Raw genomic sequence first — 27,025 nt, forward strand, 5'->3', positions numbered from 1 at the left:
ATTCTCCAGGGTCTCTGGCATTTCCGCACCTCTTGTAGGCAAGGTGCTCTCTTTCTTCCAAACTATCTGACCTGGAAACCTGTCCCCTCCTAGCCTCCAGTGAAACTGTGGCTGACACACTTGTTAGCATGCAAGGAGAGCAAAATCTCACATCCTTGACAGTTTTTGACAGTCGTTTGAACCTGCTAACTACAAGTACTAATTTAGGCATGAGAGTTTAGGATCGGTGTACAGTCCCGGAACCGCACTACATGACTTGCCAGTAAGCACCCCAAAAATACTCACTTGAGACAGGTTTAGCACCTGGAGGGAGTTTCGTTTCGTTTGTTTGTGTGTTTTTAACTATTTCTCCTAGAAGTCAGTGTCTCGTTTGGCAGGAAGAATACCCACCTTTGTTTCTTTCAGCCCGCCACCAGGTAGAGAAAGCTGTTTACAAAAACCGGAGTTAGCTGGCATCATGGTTCTAGTTCATGCCAATGACATTTTAGCCCCCTGATAGGTTGGTTCCCCAAGCACGTGCCTCCTAACCTGCTCCATAATCTGGTTCTCTTTCTTACAAGAGCAAGTGCGTGCATGCGTGCGTGCGTGTCTCTGTGGGTGAGTTTGCATGAGCATCTTCCTACTTTCTCCCCCAGCAGTAAGCCTTGCCGCTATGATCAACATGTTTCTACAAGCCCAGAAAATTACATTCATTATATTCCTGGTTCCATTTTAGAAACGACTCTGAAAATCTCGAAGTCTCTTTTGTTTTGTTTCCCCTTAGAGCAGCACGTGCGGTGGGGAGGACAGTGGAGGAGACAGGGAAAGGTGGCAGCAGATGGTACAGATCACATAGGAGACTGAGTAGATGGATGACTTCGACGTGTCTTTTCTTCGGAACAGATGTGTTGCCAGGTTGCAACAGCTCAGGAAGACGAGCTGAGTACTTGCCGTGAATCTTATCTTTGCTGCCAGAGATTTACTGAACAGGAGTAGTGTTTGGCTCTTTCGTTTATCTGTTGGCCGGTAACCAAACCAAAATGCTCCATATGCTGGAAGGGACTAACTACCCTCTTTCGTCCAATGTAAGATTTCGCCCACTGTGAGATGCTCCATTATTTTCTGATCTAGTAAGAAAGAAAAATCGTTGCCAATTAACTCTGACACATTGCCTATTTTAAGACACATCCCAATTTCGGGGATGTTACAGCACGGAAAACCGTGGTGTGGCTCAGGATGAATGACATATGGCACCAGGGATGCAGGCCACTTCAGGGTTTCATTTTCTGACTTAGCCTGAGAGTTCGGGTCCCTGAATAAAGAATAACAGCTAGGACTTTTTAAACACCAACCTGTCCCTGCCCCATTTATGTTCATCCTCTAGACTGGAGGGGGCTGAGTCCCATTTTACAAAGCAGGAGCCTGAGGGGTGAAGGGGAAGCTGCCAGGAGAAGGGGGGCATCCAGATTGCAACCCAGCCCAGGCTCGTCTCCGCACGGAGAGCAAGCCTTCGGTTCCTCTGAAGAACTGTCACGCTGGAGAAGCCGCGCGGCTGGAGAGCGGCTGTGAGAAGGGCACCGAATCTAAATATTTGCGGATCTGTTTTAGAAACAAGTCCCACCCGCCACGCAGTTGTCACACAGCAATAATTGTGAGACGGCGCTCCTCTCTTTAAGCTCGAGCTAAAAGTGAAAGGAGGGGCGAGGGGGTGGCGTTCGCCCCGCGCGCGGCAGCCATTACTAGCGACATAATGGGGCTGATGCTTCTGGAAGCTACAGAGTGCAGCGTCATTGTTTACCTCCTGTCAAGTCTTTATTCCTACGGAGGAAGCCCTTGCAGAACTCTGCCTCCATCAGGCTTTTGGCCTTTTCAAGAGGCTGAGAGGTTAAAGCCTTTGAATTCTTAACGCGTATGCCTAAAGTAGTTCTAGTGCATTATTTAAAATATGCCTTTCTCCCTCCCTCCCTCTCTCTCTCTTTTAGCTGAGATTTGAAGAAGTCTTCACCACACAGAATTTTAACTGATGGCAAAAATATAAAGCCTTGAGGTAATGTTTTATCACTGTTTATTATTGTAGCCAAAGAAGAGGCCTTGACAAGTGTTAGCTGCTGCTGGGTTGCCATGGCACTAATCAGTCAAGCAGGGATGGGCTTTTTGAAGCCTGCTTAACCCTTTTTCTTACCCATGAGTGCAACCCTGAAAGAAAGACTTGCATTTTGTGCAGTACTCTTGGGTGAAGCAAATCTGCCCCTTTGTAAGGAAGCCTCAGCCTAGCTGTCTGGGTTGTCGTGGCCCCTCTCCCCGCTGGCCCCAGCCACACGCTCTGCTCCAGCCTCATGGGCCGCCATCCCTTGGGCCTCTGAGCACAGATACGCATGGCTTCCTCTGCCCGGAACACCCTTTTGCACCTGTCCTGGCCCCAACTCCCATTCATGTTCTATTCTGTGAAGGTAGCACGTCCTCCAGGTAGCTTTCCCCATCCCTTCCTCCACACACTCTGGGTTAGAAACGCGCCCCAGGTGCTCCAAGAACACTCTGGATTTACCTCCATCTTGGCACACATCACCTTGAGTATAATTGTTTGAGACAGTCTTGGTGAAAGGCGTCTAGAGCGGGCGTGGCTGTGTTTGAAGCTCTCCTTCGCTCCTTACAAGTTGTGATGTTGGCCAAGTCACTTGACCTCTCTAAGCCTCAGCCTCCCTCTATGTGAAGGGAGAATAATATTAATGTTTACATCGCAGAATAATTGTGGGGGTTACATGAGGTAATCTAAACAAAATGCCTAGCACAAGGGAAATTTCAATAATCAGTAGAGTAAAAACTTGTCTCCTCCATGTAAGCCCCATGAGGGTAGGGACAATGTCTTTTATTTTTTGATTATTCGGGACCTAACATAGTGTGAATTTCCTAAAAGTCTAACACAGGATGGCCAAGGATGGCTTTCTCTACATAAAGGAATTTTTCAGATAGCTACAGCTTACCCTTGAACACACACAAAGAAAATCCTTTCTTGTTTCTGCTGATTAAATTAATTCGCATATATTGGTGAAAATTGTGAAAACACAGCATGGCAACAAACAAAATGCAAACCATCTGTGATCCTACCATCCACTGTTAATATGTTAGTGTACATCCGTTCATACACGCATGCATTCTTTTTAAGGCACATGTATACATTTATATTACATTGACATATTCTAATTTTATTTTCAAAACATTTGTTGACTAGTTCTTTATTGATGAACAATGTTTCATAGTGTCAGTACCGCAGTGAACATCCTTGCGTCATGTGTCTTCGCAAACATATGGCATTGCTCGTAAAATGTTTTTCATGAACTGGTTGTGCCTTCCAGCAGTTTATAAGCATATCCATATCACTGTGCCCTTATGGGCACTGGCTTTATCTTTAAAGATAAAATAATAGATAAAATAAAGATAAAATAATAGATAAAATAAAAGATAAAAATAAAATTAAAGATAAAATGAGGTTAAAATAATATCTTTACAGATAAAAAAATCTTTGCCAATTTGGTAGACAAAAAATAATATCTCATTTTCCCCCTCCTTCTGTAAATTGATCACACAGACCCTCATTTAGACCTTCTGATGACTCAGTGTGGTCATTTGGAGCATCAAGTACTCATCCCTCTGAATCTCCTTGCAGTTCCCAGGGGCTAATGAGGTGTGTGAAGCTCTTTGTCCTTACATTGAATGGCCCCGGATGGTTGGGCTTTTCTTCTTTGATTTTAGTTTCTTCCTGCATTGTAACCACCATATGTGACTTCTGACTGCTTCCAACAGAACATCGACTCTTCTAATTCTCTATTTTTGATTCATTGTGTTTAACAAGCATTCACTGGATGCCTACAGGGTATGCGGTTTTTGGAAAGATTTTGAAGGAGAAAGGAATACAAATAGTAACAGAACATATGAAGGACCTACCCTGAAAGAGGAAATAGAGTTGTAAATAATTATACAATGGAGTCAACTGGAGATAGACAGAGTCCTAAAATTAGGACTGAGGACAAAAAGGAACAAGATTCCAAAGTGGGGTCCCGTGTTTCTTTAAGCAGGCTTTCAAATTCTACCCCAGGAAACTAGCACTGAGTAAAACCCTTTTAACCTTTGGCATAGAAACTAGATAAGATTATTTAAATCCTGTGTTAAATGGGATTAAGTAAACTTGATTTGGGGCTCAGGGTGTTTCTGCTGCCATAACAGCTCTAAACCTTCTGGCTCTGATTACAGGAGTTTCAGCGGTTCTTCAGAGAACATTCTTGCTTCTTTCTTTGGTCTCAGCTGTTTCTTTGGGGAGAGATTTAGTGCCAGGATATTCCAATTAAATGCTTCTGGGTAATAGTGAGAAATAGTGAAAAAGGATGATGTTAATAATGTGGCTTCTTTGTAACTGAACAATCTGAGATTCTTTCCTTTTATCTTCTCTTTGAAAAAGATGCTAATAATACAGGAGTGATACAACTGGTTGAAATGTAAATATTACTCAATATCTAAGATATTTTATTTACATGTGGCCAAAATACACATTTTGAAAACTTCACCTAACATATATTTCCTGATGTCTACTAAATATTGGACTATTGGTTTGCAAATTCCTAACTAGAATTGTTTTGTTCAATTTTCACCCAGATCTGTTGGCATCACCTAAGCCCAAATGTGATCTGTAATTAGATGACTTTTCTTTTTTTTTTTCCTGTTGGACCTTCAGCATACAGTATAGAACCAACCTCACCAGGGGAATATCTGACTTAGTGAAACATTTACTCCATTTCCCTATAGCATATTATCCCATATAATGTTTCTTGTGATTGCAAAGATAAAACAATTTTACAACCAATAATGAATGAACGATGGGCAATTTTTTCTAGAAGTCCTTTTCATCTTTGTCAGCTTTATGAAGGTTTTCACATTTTCACAGCAAGTCTGTGAAAGCAGTTAAGAAAAGAAAGAGTTGTATGTGTATTGGGAAAATATTCTGATAACTAATCTGACACATCTTCTTTTAACAACTCCAGAGAGAACATAGATCATTTATTGCTAGTTGTTTCAATAATTTTTCTACAATGAAAGGATTTATGAGGTTAAAAATTTCCATCCTGTATGTACTTGTTTGAGTGCCTATTTATAAGCTTATATGACTAACTCCTTGATTTTCTAGCACCACTTAAAGTTGGTGGGCAAAGCTGACTTATTTGAGTTATGCCCCCATAAAACCTTGCTTCTTTAAAAAAAAAAAAAAGTTCCAGATAGCTGATTCAGGACTATCCTTTGTTGCTTTATATATAGATTATGCTGCTACTTAACAATCCCTTCAGGGACTACTGAGGCATAATATTTGATTGGTCCTCCACTCAAAAAGCTCAATGTGTAGTATTAATTTGACTTTTTATTAGTAAACAAAATTATAAACTTAGTGACAAAGAGAAATCCTATGGTAACAGCGTAGCACAATTTCTTTAGGTTACATCTGAAAACCATCCTTTACTGTCATCGTAAACAATTTCTTCCAGCCTCCCCCCTAACACACACACACACACACAGATCTTAAACAAACACTAGTAAGGCTTCTAACAAGTCAAAGCCACATCTGTGGGACAACCCAGCCCCCATTATGTTCCTACCTGGGAAAACTTAAAGTTGACAAAATAATTTACTGTTTGTTCCAGCCAACACCTGAAGACAGGACCCCTATTCCCCAGTCTCTGTGAGACAGGAGAAGCCCTGCTTCCACCAGTCAACAAACCCACATGGCCTAATCACGTTGACCTACCCACCCACCCCACCCACCCCCCCGCCAACCTGCTTTTTGTAATTTTCCACTTCTCTGACTCCCACTCAGTCTCCACACCTCTACACAGGTCAGCGTTGAGCTCGGTTCTACATTCAAGCTTTTTCTCTACTGCAGTAGTTACTCAAAAAAAGTCTGTTTTTACTGGCTTTAACTAGTGTCCAGCTTTTTTTTTTTTTAAACACATCCCACTGAAAACTCAAATTAAAATAATCCATTAAAATATGGATATGTAGAAACTTTCAGGTCACCTCAAAAACATTTCAATAGCAGTAGTCTACAAATTAACCACAGTAAAATGGCAACTGGCCAGAGTTATGAAAACAGGTGATTTACAATCCATTCTAAGAAGAGGATTTAAAATAATGTTCTGCTCATCTCAATCATTCCTCCCATAAAATGAAAGAATACAAGAGGGAAGTCTTTTGACAAACAAGTAACTAGTCAAGATGAACTACAGTCAAACTTAAGAACATCACCCTTATCCAAAGGGTTAATTTTTCTGTTGGTGATGAGTTTTATTGCTGGTGGGCATTCCAGGAGTGTTTGTGCTGGATTTCCTCACTGGCCAACCGGGGACATGAGGTGGAACTCCAGTGGACATTGTAGATGGTTTCTAACAGTCACTCCTCAGATGATTCATCAAAGCCAACCACGCCACTTACCTGTGATTGGGCTGAGATGTCAGGTGGGGTTTGCTGGAGTTGTCTGGGGAAAGAGCCAGTTGTCTCTGCATCCTGAACATGGACAAGGATGAAATTAGTGCCATAAATAGAGGGCAGAAATAGAAGGAAGCTGGATTCCAGATAATTTTGTTGAGCCCCGGGCGCCTGGGTGGCTCAGGTGGTTAAGTGACTGCCTTCGGCTCAGGTCATGATCCTGGAGTCCCAGGATCGAGTCCCGCATCGGGCTCCCTGCTCAGCAGGGGGTCTGCTTCTCCCTCTGACCCTCTGCCCTTTCGTGCTCTCTGTCTCTCATTCTCTCTCTCAAATAAATAAATAAAATCTTTAAAAAAAAATTTTTTTTAAAAATATATATTGTTGAGCCCCTGAATCAACCACCCCTCCAGCCTGCATCAACTAAGAGTAATATAAGAGAAGGCACTTATTGTTTATGACATTTGGGGTTCATATTCTGTTACTGGCAATCAGAGACATCTTAATCGAGACAGGAATCTGCATGGTGTTCTGTAAGGTTCTCTCTCCACCAGCAGTAGCAGAGCCCACAAGAGGGAGGCAGCACTCTCCAAGGAAGAGAGAGGGCCTTCCAGCTCAAGGGAGCCCCCCAGGGGCAAAACTGTCTGTTTGATCTGAGCAGAGGAAGTTGGGTCTCCTAAAACTCAGCCTGACCAGTTGCCAGGGGACACAGAATTTTTGATAAAGGAAAGTGGTTAGGGAGGGGGCAAGGAGAAATCATTTGAAACCAGCAAGTCTGTGAAAGCAGTTAAATGTGTATGTGTATTGGGGTTGGGGGATGAGGCAGTGTTGGGTGAGCTAGAGGGGAAGATGAACATTAAAGAGAGGAAAGATAATGAAGACAATGATGTGAGAGGATACTAAAGGTTTCTTTTTCTTTTTTCTGAAAAAATATGTTACATTTGGATCACCTGGTTTATTTGTTTATTTTTAAAGATTAGCTAGAACTTTGTTCTGAATCCATCTGGTCCTGGTGACTTTTTCAAATAATAAATCTTTTAAACAGAGCACCAAAAGGAAGCTATCTCCATCCTGATGGTGTCCTTGGCTGCAAACGCCACTGGCCTTTCAGCCCCAGGATGGAACAGACTCAGCTCATTTATTCAGCTCTCCTAAAAACCCAAGGAGACCAGTAGGCATCCCAAGAGCACCTACATGAGCTAGTGCCATTTCCCTCCCTTCAAAGGTCCTCTAGGTCATTTGATACTAGTCCTAAGGCTCTTTGCAGCAGTCTCCAGGCTCTGATTCAGTCTAGAGGGCAGAAGTCCTATGCCAGCTGCCAGATTTCTCCAACCAGCCCAGCTCAGACCAAGGCCATGCTCCCATCCTCCAGGTTCAGCTTGCCTACTAGCTGTAGGACCCACTCATCTCCAGGGGAAAAGCAGTTGGATTGTTGTGGTGGAGGAGGGACAAAGGACATCAACTTCCAAACTCTTCAAATGTTTAGGGGGAGAAAAACTGGAGCTGGAGGAGTCAGAAGGATCCTCTAGAAGATGAGCAAACAGATGAATGTACAAACCTAGGACAGGAGAAGGGAAAAGTATTCCAGGTCAGTAGGTACATCCTACCTTAAGGAAGGTCATATGGTAGTTAGCTTGGATGAAATTTGGGGCTAATATAAAACTGGTTGGATAAAATTGGATCCCGATCAAGGAAATCTATAAGTGCTAGATTGAGTTTGATCCTGGGTGTGGTAGACAGCAAGGGAAGTCATGAAGACCTGAGTATAAATCTTGGTCCTTCATTTGCTGGCTTTGTGAACTTGGGAAAATTGCTTAAATTCTCTGACCCTCGTGGAGATAACAATACCTTCTTCCAGAGCTCTTGCTAAAAGATCATGTCTGTAAAAGATAAAGAATGACATATCATCAACTCTCTTTCCTCTTCCGGTGGTATTGAGGAAGAAAGACATGGTCTCCTGAGACCCCAGAGGAAACAGAAATGTTGCTGCGGGGAATGAGGTTGAGGAGGTGTCAAGAGGAAATCGGTTTGAAACAGACAAGACTGGGAAGGTACCAAACTGTACTTGTGTGTTTGTTGGGGCCGTTTTGGGGGACACTAGTTGTTGAAAGAGCTAGTGGGGAAGACGGGATGATAGAAGAGGAAGAGGAACTAAGAAAGTGAAGTAAGAGATCTTTAAGATTTCCTTTGCATGTGTGACTCTGGGTCACACATAAAAGACAGAGCAAATCGCACGGATCGACACATCAAGCACCCAATTGGATGATTTAAATTATGGCAAATCATAGTAGAAGAAAGAAACTAGCCATCAGAAGAGTTGTAAATAGAGTTCCCCCAAAGCTAATACATAGCTTACAGTACCCTTTGGGAAGTTCAGAATTATATATTGTTTTTTTAGCTTTGTACACAAACACATACATTTTTCTTCCCCTTGAACATGGGGTGGGGGGAGGGGAGGGAAAAAATGTCCATGATTTTAAATGGTATTTGAGCCATCCTGCTAAAGAAGATTCACAGTTACTAATTTTAGGATGCATGTGGTTAATCTCTCAGATACTAGAAGAAAAATATAATGCCCAAATAAGAGACACTATTTTTTATCAGTTGTTTAAATATTATTCATCTAAAAAGAACGATTTCAGGTCTTAGAAAAATGATCATAAGAACCTCACAAATACTTCTCAGGTTTTTCATATGTTTTGAAACACTGAGGAAACCATCTGCAGGAAATGTGGCAGATGCATTAAAGAGTATTCTTATTGAAACAAATTAAAATAAATATATGTGTGAAAGTGTCTAGCATGATGCCCAGCAAACAAGACAAACTCAATTAATGTTAGGGGAATCCAATTAAGTCCTTTAATCCAAATTTAATCCAAAATACTATCAGACAGCCCTTGGCTTTAGAACAGATTTGGGTCCAAAAATGTGGCTGGAGTAAGCTTCAAGGGTAACCATTGCTAATTCAAAGCTCCTGGAGACAGGCTGAGGATTATTTGACATTCACTCCTTGTTTCAATATTTAATTTAGTGGGTTACAAGGAGAATATTTCTGTTGCACCTTTAAAAAGTCCGTGATTACCTAAAGGCATGGTTGTTTGGGAGGCTGTTGGGATTAAGATGGTGTCTCTGGTGATAAGAGAGTTCAGTGATCCACAGAAGCGGGGGTTCTACACACTCCTTCTCTCTGAAGTCTTGGATGGCTATAAGATGTATTAACTAGAGATAATTTTTTGTGTGTGTGGACACACTCCCCTCATTGAGTTCTCATTATATCCCACGTACTTGCAGACATTTTCTCATTTGATCCTCAGAACAACCCCCTGAGATAGGTATTATTATCATCTTCATTTTGTATATGGGAGAACACAGTCTGGGGGTAAAACCAGTGCTGTGTGGGTAGATCAGCGGAATTTGAAATTAGGTTGACCTCAATTTAAATCTTGGCCCATGACTTTGGCATTTCCTACCCATAATGGGTCTCCATTTGCGAATCTAGCTTTGTTAGAATAATTCTTAGAAGACTAGAATTAAAAGTTGAGGTTATAATTACCTAACGAATATTTTTTAATAACTGTTAACAGCAAGCTGTGAATATCAAATGCCTGTTGTGCAATGTTTGGGAATAACTGGCTCAAATTTGTTTTATTCATCAGGTTGTTTGGCATTGTGAAGTCCCAGTTTGAATTCACTCTGCACCACGGCATCAAGTCAGAACTAAATTTTCAGGAGCTAGGACTCCCTAATTGATTTGGTGACTTTCTCTTTGTTTCTTAACAAGTCCCCTCCCCCCACCATCCCTCTCCATAATGTAGGTGTTCTGTATTCTACCTGCCTCCACCTGAAGATATATGAAGGGAAAACTGAATAAACATATACCATTATATTATATCTACTCTTTCCAAAGCACTAGTTTCCTTCCTGAAGATCCAAGTTCCTATCTGGTAGCATTTCTTAGTGCAGGTCTTCTGGCAATGAATTCCCTTAATTTCCATTTATCTGAAAAATGTTTTTGTTTCACCTTCATTTTTTAAGTACTTTAATGGAGAAACAGTTTGCCTTCAGTTAAATGTCCAAATTGCAATGTTCAGCTTGATGAATTTTTATGTAGGTCTATACTCATGTAACTACCATCCCAAGAAAGATACAAACATTTCTGCCACCCCAAAACTTCCCCTGTGCCTTCTTGTCGTCAGTTCCCTTCCCCATCCCCCAGCCTTGGTAGTCGCTAATCTGTTGTCAGTCACTGTAGTTTTGCCTTTTCCAAAATACTGTATAAATAGACTCATATAATATGTACCCTTTTGAGTCTGACTTTTTTTGCTTGGCACAATGTAGTTGAGATTCATCCAAGCCATTGCCTGTATTAGTGTTCATTTCTTTTCATGGCTGAGTAGTATTCCATTGTATGGATGGACCACAGTTTATCCATTCACCGCTAAGGAAACCTGGGTTGTTTGCAGCTTCTGGCAATTTTGGATAGAGCTGCTGTAACATTAGGAAACACGTTTTTGTGTGAATATGATTTTCAATGATCCAAGTTAAATGGATGGAGGAATGCTGAGTCATAAAGTAAGTGTATGTTTAACGTTATAAGAAACTGCCAAACTGTTTTTCAAAGTACTGTACCATTTTATATTTCTACCCAAAGTGTAGGAGTTTTGGGTTCTCGGTGCTTGGTATTACCAGTTTCATTATGTTTTAGCCATGCTCGTTATGGTTTTAATTTGCATTTCCTTGATCAATAACAACGTGGAGCATCTTTTCATGTGATCATTTACTGTCTATATATCACCTTCGTTGAAGGGTCTTCAAATCTTTTTTCCATTTTTTTTCCCCTGGGTTGTTTGTTTCCTTATTGCTGAGTTTTCAAAGTTTTTTAATCTAATCTAGCTACCAGTCTTTGATTAGATATGTGTTCTGCAAACATTTTCTCTCGTTCTGCAGTTAGTCTTTATTTTCTTAAGTGTCTTTCAAGGAGAAGCTTTCAGTTGTGATAAAGTCTAATTTATTATTGTCTATTTTATAGTTTGTGCTTTTGTGCTATATCTAAGAAATCTCTGACTAACCCAATCACAAAGAATCTTTCCTGTGTTTTATTCTAGAACTTTTACAGTTCTGCATTATACACTTAGGTCTCTGAGACATTTTGAGTTCCTTTTTACATATGGTTCAAGGTACTGTCGATGTTCTCGCTCTCTTTTTCTTTTTTGCATATGAATGTCCAACTGTTCCAACACCATTTTTTCACTTCCTGAGTCCACTGGCTTCATTGATTCTCTGTTAATAGTTTATTTCATCTGTAGTATGTCTTTCAAGAGTCTTATTTCATACTCACTTTGGCTAAGAACTGACTTTTGAGCTTTAGTAATAAAACACTTGAAGGATTTAGGAAGGAACAATGAGAGGGAGGGAAGGAAATAAAGAGCAAAACAAACAGATTGTCTACTGACAATCTTTGGGCTGCCGGCCCTGGTGTGCCTCGCTGAGAGAGCACGAACCTTACACACAACCCAGGCTCAAGGAGAGGTCTGAGCCTGGGGTCCTACCTGGAGAAGGCATAATCAGGTGCCTGCCTCAGGACCAGCGCCCTTGGACAACCCCCACTGCATAAGGCTCTCCTAGGACAAAGGGTGTCAAGAGAGAAAAGAAGGCTCTGAATGGGGGCTAGAGGCTATGAAAGAATGTTTTCAGTCCTACCCAATTATACCCGGGTTTGAATCATTGTTTTCAGTGTCAAATACCAAGAACCCCCACACCTGAGTAAGTAATCTCCTGTTCTTGCTAAGACTCGGATTAGTAAATGTGAACCAGGCACACAGATGTCAATCTGGCAACCTAGTAAAAACCGTGGGCAGGAAGATTTCCTCCTCCTCCTCTCTCTCCTTCTCCCTCTAGGAGGAAGGCAACAGAAAGGAATAATTAGTCAACCACCCAAATAATTATTTGAGCCTCAGCTACCAATAATTGTGTCATCGGACATGGTGGCTGGCTACAAAATGCAGAGATGTGGCGCATCTGAACTATTACTGAGATTGTCAAGTGGTTAGTGGACACCCCGCCATTATTATGCTCATCCTTGCAGAGGGAGGCCCCTTTGTTCCCTATTGCTTCCTAGTTATCTTTGCATTCTACAAGAGCAGCACGTGAGGTGACTCTGTCTTGTGCACTGTCTTTCTCTCACATTATTGTTGTCTTAAAGTCACAGAAAGTGCTGGTAAGATGAGATATTTGTATATTTCTAATGTCTGGGTCCTGGCCATCAACATTCTTAATCAAATCAAATTCACCCGTTCTGCCGCAATTCACCCATGTGGTACAAAGTCCCCAATCAGTTGGTCTAGTTGCTCTAGGCAGACCTAGCTTCCGGTTGAACTGACACCACGCCAACCAGTTGGAAATTTGAAAACAGAGAGGTTTAGTGAACATTACGTATATAAGAAACTGAGATGACTACTAAAGCAATTCAGTAAGTAGCTGAATTTTCTGTGCTTTCATAAGACTTGACTCCTATGGTATCCCACGTGGCCATATTCATGCCCATTTCCCCCATGCATCACCAGCCCCTTGCGGACTCTGTCTAGTTTATCCACACATCATAAATACCTCCCGATCATCCTTGCATCTAGAAGAGTGACTAATTCAATATGAGTTCAATAAATACTTGTTGACTTTGGTTGAAAATTGTTGAATGTACTGAAGACATAGAAGGCAGTTTATCTTATCTGCAGGTATCACGGAGCATGATGAGTTTGGCACTGTTGGTGTCGATGATGTAATCAACTGGCTGGAATTCAACCTGATCTCAGCAATTTGGAATGTTAGGCCGCTGAAACCAGAAATTAATAGGAATACAGGCAAAGACCTGTGTAAAATGTATTTGTAACTGGGCTTTCATAAGTCTAGGATGGATATCTGGTTTGACAGCTCCTGTCTAAGTGAAAAAGATCTGGCAGTTTTCAATGCCACACACTCAATACAGGTATGATGTGGCGGTTTGCAATACAAAGGCAATTTAAATGACAAGTACCCAAAGCCTGAGGTGCAGTTCAGGGAAGTAGCACACTCGTTGCACGCTGCTGGCCAAGCCACAGGTGGGATGACACATGAGTTTCCAGCACTACATTCTAAGGGGAGAATTGGCAATTAGAGCATGTTCCACAAGGTGGGAAAAGATGAGGCTTAACCCATGGTATGTACATGACTCTGAATAATTTGTGACTCACTGAGTTCAGGGAGTGAGAGGGGGCCCTGTAATTTACAATGTAGCTAGGAAAATATTTTCTTTCTGGGCTCAGGCGGAACTGTCTCTGTGAGCTGATGTTTGCCCTTGGGAGACATGTGTGCATAATCTAGTAGAGCTCTGTTAAGAGCAGGGAATATCGGGAAGTCAAAGAACAAAGTGCACCGAACATCCTACTTCTGGTACTTCATCTACCCGGTGCCTTCTAATTGCAGGCTTCAGCCGGGATGTTCTCATGCACAGATGCTGTGGATCCTCCTTGTGCCTCAGCTGTGGGCTCAAACTGCCTGTTCCCCCCGCAACACCAGCAGCCTAGACTGATTCTTCTGGGACTGGCTCCTGACATGGGGAACCCTTAGAAAATATGGGTGCAGGGACAGGAGCAGCCATCTCAGGCTTCCTTGGCACACCCTTCTGCTTTGGATGCTCCTTGTGCCCTCTCATCTCTTGAAACCCCACTCTCCCCGGATCTCGTGTGTGACCATCATGTAGTAGCATCTTTCTGCCCTCTTCACCCTCTTGCACTGATTCTGAACTCCCTCAGACTTCCACTTCCTCTGCGTTCTGGAAGGTTGCTCATCGGCATCCTCCACCCACTGGTCTTGCCATACATCAGACCCAGTTGCTCTCAGCTCCTCCTCTTTTCCAGCATTTACTTTTTCAGAGCCTTAACTAATTTGTATGAATGTAACAATTTTGTAAGGAGATAGAAAAATAATTTATAGGGGCGCCTGTGTGGCTCCGTCGGTTAAGCATCTGCCTTCGGCTCAGGTCATGATCCCAGGGTCCTGGGATCGAGCCCCACATGGGGCTCTCTGCTCGGCGGGGAGTCTGCTTCTCCCTCTCCCTCTGCCCCTCTCCCCCACCCATGTTCTCTCTCGCTTGCTTGCTCTCTCTCTCTCTCAAATAAATAAATCTTTAAAAAAAAGAAAAGAAAAATAATTTATATATACTTCGCACACCTGAGATTAAATCCTTTTTTTTTTTTAAGTGGCTTGCTGTCCTGCCTGTCTCATATAATATCGGTTAGGTGCATAATCTCTGGGGTCAGACATGTGCAGGTTCAAATCCTGGGCCTGCCACTAACTTGTCATTAACTTGGGCAAGTTACTCAGTATTGCTGAGCATTAGTTTCCTCATCTGTAAAATGGGAATTACAGCTACCTAATGCATAGATTAAATGAGATACTGTAAGTAAAGTTCTGGCAGAGTATCTGGTACCTAGTAAGCCTAAAGACACTTATTGTTACTTATAACACTTCTAACTATATACATTTTTATACTTTATATATAAATCTAGGTAATTTTATGTAACTAGATACTATAATACTTACAATTATTTCACAATATCCCTTTAACATCCCTGCTCAAATTTCTCCTATTCTGTATCTTCATGTTTAGTAGAGGGTGTTGAGTCACAAATTATGGAAAAATTTAATTGCTAGTTGAGTAGAATATTTACAGTTACCATGTGGTACTGGTTTTATCTCAGAAAACTGATCTTAGAAATTTAATTTTCCTTTTCTTTCTTTCTTTTTTCTTTTTAAAAAAATGTTTTCACATTATATTATCCTCGAAGCAAAGTGGCCAAGTGCCCATAGTATCTGGGCAACAAAACCAAGTTCAATGTAAAAGTATTTATTCATTCTGGAGCTTTCATATCATTTGAGTTAGTAAATCAATATTAACTTGCACAGTATCCTTATATCCATGAATTAAATTAGTTCAAGGCTTTTTTCCAAAGGAACCAAACCTCATAATTAATTTTATTTGGTCATTATCCAGAATATCATAATAATCTTTAAATGTCAGGTCAGACATTTCTAATACATAGAAATCCCATTTGGGAGTTCGGAAATCTATCTGTTTGCTCCTCTTAATATTGGTGTGTCCAGGCCGATGGTTTTTAAAATAATATTATCGCTCAGTACTTTTTCTTCTTAAAAAGCATCTGGGTTTCAAACTAGCTAAAATCAGGAAAACTTAAAGAGAAGTCAAAGCCGTTCTTATTGGGATAGCAAGAAGATACAGTTGATGCTGAGTAGAGAAGGAAATGGAGGAGAGAAGACAAGTAAGAGAGCATCCCCTGGGCGCAGGCTAAGCGGTCCCAGATGGAGCATCCGCCATGAACTCAGAGAAGCCTCTGAGCAGGGGCAAGAGGCTTAGACTCCATGTTCTTCATGGCTCTGGGGGAGAGGAAAAGGGCTGCTACCAGGTATAAGACACCTAACAAAAACAAATATTCATCTGGGAGCATGTGAAGAAACTCTGTGTCCCTAAGAAAAATTTCCACAGAAAACCTTTATATTCAACAAAGGGATGACTGGGCCCTGGGCACTGGCGGTGCCCACCTAAATGATGCTCTGAAGGAAATTATATTGTGTGCAGAGCCCAAGGGTGTTAGATTTTGTTTCATCACTGCAGAAACAGGAGGAAAAGGTCTCCTTCTGTGGGAGAGCCTGTGGCCAGCTGACTGCTCATGGGCACACTCGCTCTGTCTCCTCACTGCATTCCCATCACTCTCACATTAAATTCTCCTGCGCATGTGGGGCTTCTGCTCCATGACTGAGTCTGGCTGGAGCAGGAGTGCCAAAGGGGAGGGCACAGATGAGGACTGTGGCATCTTTGCCGCACATGATGCTTCCTAGCCCAGCCTCAGGGGGTAGGGGGTGGCAACTGGAAACTCAGGGAATGTTTCCAAAAGAACGTTTGAGACTCTGGCCAAGGAATGAGTGCCAGATCCTGACAGAATTATTTCCATGAGAGAATTGGTAAGATAAAGGACAGAAGCTGAAGGAATACAAAGGACCCTGAATGTAATCAGGTCTGCTTAAGGACCCATGTAAGCCAGTGTAGCAGGGATTTAGAGAAATGGCCTTTCTCCCCTCCTCTGCACTAAACCCAGCACCACACTTACACCCAGGAATATGGCACCTTTGGCATGAATACTGACATCCTTACCCCAGACAGTGGAGGCTGGCAGTGGTAGGTTAGTCAAATGGCAGCCAGCAGAAAGACATGGTGGACGCCATGTGGTAACTGTCTGACAGGTCTGTGAGCAAATGTGAAGCACCTCTTTGGGGCGTCCCCAAAATAAATAGGAATGAGTTGGTAGGGGGTGGGGGGAGATACTAAGTTACTCTTTGAGAAAATGGAGTGGTGCCACAGGAAATTTCATAAGCTGGTGAGGCCAGATAACGCTGGGTTTACACGTCCAAATATTAGAAAGGCAACAGTCAAATATCCCATTATAGTTCTTGCCATCATCTCAAAAAATAAAGAGAAGAAAAAAAAAATAGAAAAGAGGGAAGGCACCTCAAATCTACCTGTGTGATGAATTTGGTGTAACATTGAATCTCTTCATGCTGAATGATATAAAAATGCATTCCATTTTTCACAAAATGTTTACAAAAGCCCGCAAAGCAATTGCCTATCATTTTTAATTTTGAAAAGTAAAGAAGGATTAAAGATACAAATTTGTATCTAGATGATACAAATCACAAATGGCAGCACTGCCATAATTTGCTTTATGAAGTGCCCACTTACCTACCGTAGAGGCACAACCACAATTTAGACCCTAACAACTAATCTCCATCTTCTGCTCTCTGCTTCTGATCTTCTACATCTCTGAAAGGTTCGTGCAGGACCTTCTGTGCCAATGTTACTTAGTCTCAGTTAAGAGCAAGAAAATTAATATGGAGTTTAAATTGGGGTGACCTCTTCTCAAAGATGAAAGAAAGGACTATCAAAGTTCATCAGAACATCTGGCAATGCTCGCTGAGGGAGAAATGTCCATAAGGTTTTATTATCAAAGGCAAGGTTTGCACTGATTACAATAATTCATAACCTCAGAGTCAGCACTTTTATTCTTACACTTAAAGCCTCAGTTAATTGAAATTAGTGGACCATTCTGATGAAAGAATATTTCTGGTTCATCATCCTTTTTTTAAAAAAAAGTCAGTACTTTGTCAGCATCTTTCTAAATATTTTATAAGTCAACTGTTCTGTTTTAAGAGGCCCAGTTCCTTTCCACATAACTGAAATTGTGTTGATGATTACAGACCTTACAATGTCTCTGCTCCGTAATTCTGAACTCACACTTCTCATTTTTCCAGTACCATTCATTCATTCATCAGTCAATTTGACAAATATTTACTGAATGCCTACTATGTGCCAAGTACTCTTCTAGAGGCTAAGGGTATAACAGAGAACAAAACAGACAAAAATCACCTCCATGGAGATCAACTGCTAGTACAATGTTCTAGGGATAAGGAATAAGAGGCTGGGCTGATTTAAGTTATACTAGGGTATATCCTTGTACTTGATTTTTTATTAATCATAGAAGTCAACTAGCCTAATGTTATATGATGCTTTTTCCTGAAATATATACTTCTAATCTATTTAAATATAGTTTCACAGAGTTGGGCCCTGGCTAGTGAAGGTATTCTCCATTGTATTTCTCTTAATTATGGACAACGAGAGAGAAAAACCATGGATAGTAGAAAGAACGCTGAATCTCTGACTTCTTTTAAATCTAGAACTATTTTTGCTCCCTCAGTCTAAGCTATCTCCTTTACTGGAAAAATAAATTTTTTTAAGTAAAAAAACTCCATTGTTTTCAGTGCTGAACAGAGGACAGAACATCATTATCAACCATCACAACCCTTCTGCAATCTTAGTCCTGTCAAGGAACATCCTGTAATTTCTCCTCCACCTCCAAAATCAGAACTGAATCCAAGATGAGTGCAGAACTGGGGGCTAATAATAGTCCACTCCCACTGATAACAGAAAGGCTGAGGTCTTCACAAACCTTTTCAAAGAACAGTTTGATGTAACTTTCAAGTCACAAATGGTTCTGTATCTCTAAGCCAACATTTTGCAGAGGGCTGAGCTCAGTTAGAAATCTGAAAACTGAAAAGAACCAGTGAAGCTGGAAGCTAGTTCATAAAAGAGCAGCTGAAATGGCTGAAAGCTTGGGAGGCCTCCTGGTGAGGAGATGCTAGAACCGAACATATTGCTCTGAGTTGGCCAGGTAACAGAGAGCACCTAGAGGAATTCAAAGCATGCTTTGCAGTGGGCCCTGCAAGCAATAGACCAAAATGCTGAGAAAGCGAAACTCATAATGATACTACGTTGAGTGCTTGACATGTATTATCTTTTTGAAGCCTTCCAATAACTCAGGAGGCAGAGATTATTGCTATTATTCCCATTGAATGGTTGAGGAAAACTGAGACTTTCCTAACTTGCACAAGGCCACACAGCTAATAATGGAAGAACTAGGATGTGAACCCAAGTTGGCTCTAAAACCCCCAGACCCTTGTTGCTATGCCGTATAGCCTTAAGAGCAGAAATAGCCAGCTGTCCATAAGATAAAAATAAATGAGGACATATAAACAAACAAGAATTCAATTCTCATCACCCCAAAGATTGTAAATGTAATAGAATGTCTTATTGAGATGGATGGGGTTCAGGTCTGCCTGAAAGCTAAAAGCTATATTAAAATGGCTTTGTGGGTGTGGTCCCCTTTTTTCTGGTAACGATTGAAAGATGGTTTTTATTCATTATACCACTTGGAAAACATAGATGACATAAGGAAAATTAACATTTTGATTAAATAACATATCTGATATCCTGGGAATGTTAAATACCCAATTAGAGAGTGAACTTTTGTCAATCAGGGAAAACTGAAGTACCTACAATTCAGAGACTCTAATGTCAGGTAAGTGTTCATGTCTTAGATTCTGTATGGCTAAAGAGGTGGGCGGAATGCACATAGGAAATTTCTGAACTACCTCTGCTCTGTCTGGGGGTAGAATTCCTAAATGTATTTTGCCTTAATGTCTTAGAGAAAAGAGCCTTAAGGAAATTGGCATAAATCTTTCAAGGAATCTAAGATAACAATGTGCTTGTGTTTCCTGTGATAAAGTTAATCTGTATGTTGGGGACCCACAAAATGGAGGTCACAATAGTGGCCCAGCCCATGTCACAGATCTAAACCTAAATCGGCCTGCACTTATGGGAAACACCTGTCAAGGGAACTGAACACACACCAATTACAGTCCTCCGATCTAGCTTTTGATAGCTTACCTTACCCTAGAAAACAGGACCTGCTAGCTTTCCAGAGAAATCCCCAACCTCCTAGGCACTTGCAAGAGGTAGGTGTATGCCAGTAAACAACAGGGGGGGGGGGGCTTGATTCATTATTTGCAGATTTCCATGATGTAAATACTCCCGCCATGTTGGATTGCAAGCTACCAAAGTGACATCAAGCCACCTCCTAGAAATGTAACCATCTGCTCCCCCAAGCCAGTACCAAGGCTCCAGCACATCATTGATTCTAGGCCTTTAAGGCAAGTTCAGCCAACGTTCTTCTTGTCATAGACTTTAGGATTTCACAAGCAAAAATAAAAATTTTTGAAAATTAGAGGAAGAATAACCTAAAATCTCTTCCTCTCCTTCTTTCTCCCTCTCTCCCTCCTTCCTTTCTTTGCCGAGTGCTAAAAAAAAAAATGACAATCTATAATCACCACCATTTCATAAAAGAAAGGATGTTTTAATGACAAAAAGTAAAAGGAACATAATTTTAGAATAAAGAATAGCCTTTAAATTTAATGAATCTAGATCTATGAAAATGTTATTACCTTATTTTTCTCATTTTGTTATTATAAACTAGTGGAATTTTGGTCTCTCCATTAGGATGTTTTTGGCTACAAATGACAAACAAACAAACAAAACAACAACAACAACAAACCTGGCAGTGGCTCAAATAGCTTGGGTCATTTTCTTATATCAAGAGGTCTAATGGTTGGTGGTTGCCAGCAGCAGTTCAGCTGTGCTGTGATGCTATCAGACTCCTCCTCTTAACTCAGGTCTTCTTTCCACTGTCTTCTTTATCTTGTGCTTGTAACCTCATATCCACTCGATGGTCTCTGTACTTCCAGGAAGACAAAAGGAAAAGTGCAAAAGGCCTTGCTGGAGGTGGGATTTTGTCCCCCAGAAAGGGATGATGAAGTCCTAAACCCAGGTACCTATAAATGGGACCGTATTTGGAAATAGTCTTTGCAAATGTGATTAGTTAAGATGAGGTCAGACTGACTTAGGGTCGGCTCTAATCCAATAACAGGTATCCTTCTAAGAAGAGAAAACAGACAGATAGAGAGAGTAGACCCCCATGAGAAGACACAGAGGAGACACGGAGGGAAGATGGCCACGTGAAGATGGCCACGTGAAGGCTGGGGCAGAAGTTGGAGTGATACAGTTGGCAAACCGAGGATTATCAGGGACTGAGGGCAACCATCAGAGCCAAAGAAAGGCAAAGGATTCTTCTGTAGAGCCTTGGGAGGGAGCAACACCTTGATGTCAGACGTATAACCTCCAGAACTGTGAGGGGATCATGTATGTTGTTTGAGAGCCCCCAGTTTGTGGTCTTTTGTTACGGCAACCCTGGCAAACTAGCAGAGGCCCCTCCATCACAAAGCCTTGTCTTGGGAAGTCTCCAAATTTGCCTTTATAGCCCATTGGTGAGAACTGGGTCAGATGCCCAAACTTAGAAGGATCAATGGCCAAGGGGAGGAGATTTCCATGACCTATTCTGATTCATCCTTAAGCCTAGGTAGGGACTACTCTTCCTGTGATCAAGAGATCTCTCTCCACCATCTGAACACGTTGGAAGAAGGGCAAATGGCTTTAGGGAGGCAATGGGCAGTGACTGTCATACACGAAGATGGGCTGTTTTGCTGCTTTGTGGACGACACATTAGCAATGCTACCCTATTGAACAGTGCTTGAGATTCACCCCAAAACAGATCTTCATATTCTCTAGAAGCACTCAGAGATTTAGGTGAAGGATCCGGGTAGGTGATTCCAGAGTAAGAAGTTAGAAAGATGAGGGTATCTGAGAGGTGGTGTTCCCAGGGAGAAGCCATGTGATCTCATCTAAAACGAAGAGAGAAATTACGGAAGCAGCCAGTGCCCACTGATAGATGAGTGGATAAAGAAGATGTGGTATGTATGTACAATGGAATATCATTCAGCCATAAAAAGAAATGAAATCTTGCCATTTACAATGCCATGGATGGAGCTAGAGAGTATAATGCTAAGTGAAATAAGTCAATCAGAGAAAGACAAATACCATATGATTTCACTCATATGAGGAATTTAAGAAATAAAACAAACGATCATAGGCGGGTAAAAGAGAGAGAGAGACAAACCAAGAAACAGACTCTGAACTATAGAGAACAAACTGCTGGCTACCAGAGGGGAGGTGGGTGGGGGATGGGGGAAATAGGGGATGGGGATGAAGGAGTGCACTTGTGATGAGCACCGGGTGAGGTATAGAATTGTCAAATCACTATACTGTACACCTGAAACTAATATAACACTGTATGTTAACTCTCCTGGAATTAAAATGAAAAACCTAATTTAAAAAAGTTTTACTTAGCTAATAATAGCTGAAGTATCATTTCAAATTAAGTACCAAACCTTTGCAAAAATACTTGCTAAAATGGCGGTGGGGGGTATCAAACTATACATTCAGTATGATCCAACATTCTTTAGCCAAAAATACTGGGAAGAAAATAGCAAAATGTTAATAATGATTATCCCCAGGTAGTGAGATTTGTTTGATTGTTACAGTTTTCTCTTTTATTTTTCTGTCTTTTTCAAATTTTCTACAATGAGCATGGACGATAATGACGATGATATTTAACAGTTATGAAATGAACATGTGCTAAGAACTTTACTTGGATTTTTTTTTTTCATTTAGTTTTCACAATTCTTTGCAATAGGCACTATTGTTACCCCCGTTGCACAGATGAGAAGGTTGAGGTACGGAGCCATCACTAAAGAAAACAAAAGAGAGTGAGAGAGAAAAACAAGAGAGAGATGATAATGTAATTTAGAGGAAATGTAGTGTCAGGAAACTGGAAATGAGAGGTTGGTGAAATGATCTGGTGCTCATGAAAATCCCCCATGCTTACTCCAAGGGAATTGTCACCCCAATTTAACTGTAGGCAGCAACATATAGTAAGACATGCATTTTTAATCCTCACTCAGTAACAGGCTTAAACAGTTAAACCCAGCACCAGACAGTAAATGCATCCATGTTGTTAGACCTGTTTTTTTCGTAGCTAAGACAGAGATTAAACATGCTCATGAATTTAGCTCCATGGACCAACGGTGATAGGGGGAGTAGCTGCCCAAGCATCCCATCTGCTAGGCAGCTCCCAGCTGTACACATTCTGGAATTCCTCTCAAACATTAAATTCGTTGAATGCCTATCTGGGAACTATAGACGTGGTCTGGAGGCCAAGTCTTGTAGAGACTGTTACACTCCATTGGCATCTTCCTAGATCACCAGCCAAGCGCCGTTCTGCAGCATCCTCTACCTGGACCTATCCTTTATCGCACCTGCTCCATGTATAGGGTTTTAACTGGCCACGTGATCTGCCTTGCTCTTCCGATTCTGCCTTCCTACACCGGTTCTTTGACCATGACTGCTTTATTCCCACAGTTTCCTCTGCCTGGGAGCACCTCCTCCTCCGTGTCCCCTCTGCTTCCCAGACATACATCTGTCATAGCAGCAAGACCTACTGTGGCATTTATTACATGTCTGTCTCTCTTTACTAAGGACTTCGGAGGCAGTCTTAGTGATACCTTAGTGATCTTTGTATTTCCAGCATCTAACACAGTTGGGGGGCTATTAAATATTGGATGGATAAATAAAGGCTAATCCCAAGGGAAGCAGATCATGTTATACATTCCTTAGCTGGAGCTCACGGGGCTCGGCGATGTGCCACACTGAAGCCTGACAGGGACAAGAATTCAGGAAGGGTGATTGACCACAGGTCTTCCTGGTTTGTGGAAAAGTGGGAGATGCACCGTGAGCCCTAGGGCGAACATCCTTTGAAGTTATCTGATTTATTCCCGCAAAATTCAATGCTTAGGTGTTGTGATCTGTTTCTAATGTGCAAATTTGCTTTCCTGAGAAATTGAAAGGAACTTGAGCAACTTCTTAGGTAGTTTCCAGTCCAAACGACTTCTCAGGGTGAAGGCCTTCCTTTTTTGAACGTGCACGTGGACAGGTAGCAGTCGGAACGGAGAGCGGCAGAGCCTTGCCGCTGTGAGCTTGGTGTGGAAACTCATCATCCACGTGGAGAAGTGAAATGTGAGCCGGAGCCACGTGGCTCCGTGGCAGTGGCGGGGTGGGCAGGGGACCAGAGGGGGCTGGCTGAAAGTGAAGTCCGGAGACTGTTGGAAACATACTCGTTTTACGTATTCTCCCTAAAAACGGACTCGTTGCCGGTAAATGAACTTTTTCCAGCGCGAGTTAGGCAATTGCTGGATTTAGGTGCCTGACTCCTGTTGCTTCTTACTGCGAAATGCCCCCGCATTGTTTTCCTTTTTCCTTTCTGCCATTTATGAGGTCACTGTGAACTTCCGCACACCACAAGTGTACAGGGGGGCACCGCCACCTGTCTCGAGACCTCCTACCGTTCCTCATGATTCACTTCACTGTGCTTTTTCATTTCTTATACTTTGATCATGTTTATCTTCTCTGTTTCCTTCCGCTTTATTGCTCACATCATTTGTTTCCTACCTGAGTCTGGAAGTGACCTTAAGAAGCCATGTAAGCAGAAGAGAGGCATTGTGTTTTCAGACCTTGAGAAGACCGCCACTGCTCCGTAAGGTGCTTTTTGTGAACCGGAGAAAGGCATTCCTCTGGACAGATGCAGCCCCACACCAGGGTTCAGGCTTAGTGAGCAGAGAGCAGAGTGATTTCAGGGCCAACTCTAGTGCACACTCTTGTGCCATGAACAACCTGCCCAACCAGAAGGTACAGTCCTGTTTAGAAAAAAAAAAAAGAGCCCGTAATCTTGCTTAAATAAATGGTTACCGTGATCATTTTTCTCACAATAAAAATATTCTTCTTTAAAGTCCATTTAATGGATGAGTGGCCTTGAATACACATTAATTCTTCAATCTTCAGTAATTTAAGGACCTCCTTAAATACAATTCAAGGCTGAACAGTGGCTTTCTGCGGCCATAACATCAAATGCAAACACCATGGACGTATCTGCTAAGCATCACATATATTGTCTTCATTTCAGGAAACCACTGATGAGCAGGGACGATGAGCCAGACTATTATATCCAATCTGTTGTTTCTCTCCAGCTTGGCATTTTCGCTTCAACTAGCCTTAAGACGAAATGGGTGTCCTTGAAATTTCCAAACAGAAAGCTCCTGACCATAACTCTCTGCTGCTCCGGGCCTGGGGGCCACAGAAGAGAGCTCTTGGGTTGGCTTCTCTAGCCCCATCTGGCACTTGCCTGGCCCTTCCCTGCCCCCGCCCCCATACCCACTTCAAGACAATGTGCTCGGACACCTGCTTGAAGTGCACGGACCAGTTCTATATCACTGGAGGGAATCTCTAGGTATAAACTCCACACAGAAAAACAATGATAAGACTTCATTCACACAGTATTTTGTTACTTAGAAAATATTTTCCTTTGCATTAGGTTCATGTAATCTTGAGTCGGAATTATCATCTAAAAAGCAGAAATGCATAAACTCAGTCTAGGGAAATAGAATTCTTTCAAGCTGTCGATCCCAGCCAGTCCTTTTCTATGGTTCAGGTTGGTTCGTAAAAGGCACGAGTGACCGCCCTGCCCCAGGGGGTCCCATTTTCTGGGTCTCAATCTCCAAAATGGGTGCAGATCTCACCCCCGTTCCATTTCTTCTGACCCACTTCTTCCTGGCCCTGAACTCCGAGCTTGTGGCCTCCACACCTTTCTTCCTTCCAGCTCCCTGCAGGCTAAGGGTAAAATGCTTTCTCTCAACTCCCTTTGGACTAGAAACCTGGTCTATACCAGTTTCCAAGGGAAACCTTCTTTACCTGCAGCCACCTAAATCCTGAGTCTGGGACACATGATTCATTCACACAGAACCTTTATCTTTTTGAAATGACAGTAGTATTAACTAATGCTTATTCGTGTCTGCATGATAGTCATGGCGCTCTGTGCTTTATGCATTTTCTCCCATTTCATCCTCACAACAAACAGGGATGGGGGCTACTAAGAGTACACCCATTTACAAATGAGGAAGCTGAGGCTGAATTTAAGCCACTTTTATCAAATGGACCTAGCTGGCCTCACAGCCATGGGCTCTCTCTTTTCAGACTTGTTTCACCTCTCTATGTTCTTCACGATTCCATATGTTTCATTAAATCCATCTTCAGAGACACACAATTTTTGCTTAAAATCCCTAGGTTCCTCCCAGATTCCATACCCCAGCATTACCATTCAACAATCTACCAGATCTCAGAGGGTTGCCTCCCCCAAATCCTCAGTTTGAGCTTCCTCAGACAATCTAGCATTGCTCACAGCCCAAGGTATTCACTTTACTCTCGTCCCAGGCAAAGTGGAGGAAGCCACATTTCCATTATAATCCAGAAGAAGAAATATTCACCCCAGGCCTGTGGCTCTCCACACAGGACTTGGAAATATGCATCATCTAGGCTTTGCCCTAAGGCGGAGGTTTTCAGCCCTGGATGCACATTAGAATCACAGGGAGCGCTCATAAAGCTGGATGCCTTCGCTCCCAGCCTCAGGGCAACTGCTGTGGGATTTCTCCAGGGTGGGGCCTGGGTGCAGATGGTTTTCTCCTTTGTTTGTTTTTAGTTTCAGGTAATTCTAACGAGAACCCCTACCTGCCCTTCTCTTTGCCGAGCCATATTCATTGCCATTTTCTACAGCTGACTCAGAACCATCCAGATGCTATTTGGAGCACCTAGCACTCGCCAAACGGATGATTGTGCTTCTCCATACCTTTTCATTAGCTCCTGACCGACAGAACATCAATTTACTTTGTCTCCTCTGTGTGACTACCTCCAATCTACCCCCAAATCACTGTGGAATATCTATACATTGTTCTAGAACTACTGTTTTCTCATTGCATCTAGATTTGCTTTACTTAAACAAACTGATAACTATCTCCAAGATGTAGGCTATGCTTTATCATCTTTGCCTCTTTCCATAGTGCTGCAAATAGCTTCTAAACTACCGTGGACAGTAAATGGATGCTGATCATGAGAAAAACTATTCTTCTTGCTTTCATTTCCCTTTGGTATGAAAGGCCACTAAATGGGCTGCAGAGAACAGGGTGTTTAGAGGCTGAAATAAGAGAAATATGTAGCCTGGAATAAAACCTAAAGATGTCCAGGAAGCAAAAAGGAATCTATAAATACTGCAGACTGATTACCTGTCAAAGTGGGTAGTTCTTTTAGCTATGAACTCATTGAAATGTTAAATGTTAACATCAAAACTTCCCTTCAGGAATAGTTGCT

The 27,025-nt window shown here is 41.9% G+C and overlaps 1 long non-coding RNA gene across 8 annotated transcripts in view; it reads right to left on the bottom strand.

Moving 5' to 3' along the window:
* Positions 1-1,091: 1,091 nt before the first annotated feature.
* LOC102735790 (uncharacterized) overlaps positions 1,092-27,025 on the bottom strand; it is a 52,644-nt gene continuing 26,710 nt past the window's right edge. For 7 of the 8 annotated variants that reach the window (XR_014145687.1, XR_014145685.1, XR_014145686.1 and 4 more), the window contains 2 exons: positions 20,436-20,613; positions 6,508-6,522 (listed from right to left, as the gene is read on the bottom strand). This is a non-coding gene — a long non-coding RNA (uncharacterized LOC102735790). Of the gene's footprint in view, positions 1,107-6,450; positions 6,523-20,435; positions 20,614-27,025 lie in introns of those variants that run through there. The other variant, XR_014145681.1, reaches the window with a different exon arrangement.

Source organism: Leptonychotes weddellii, chromosome 5 (genome assembly GCF_054177405.1).
Source record: "Leptonychotes weddellii isolate Sample4059 chromosome 5, ASM5417740v2, whole genome shotgun sequence".
Classification (NCBI taxonomy): Eukaryota; Metazoa; Chordata; class Mammalia; order Carnivora; family Phocidae; genus Leptonychotes; species Leptonychotes weddellii.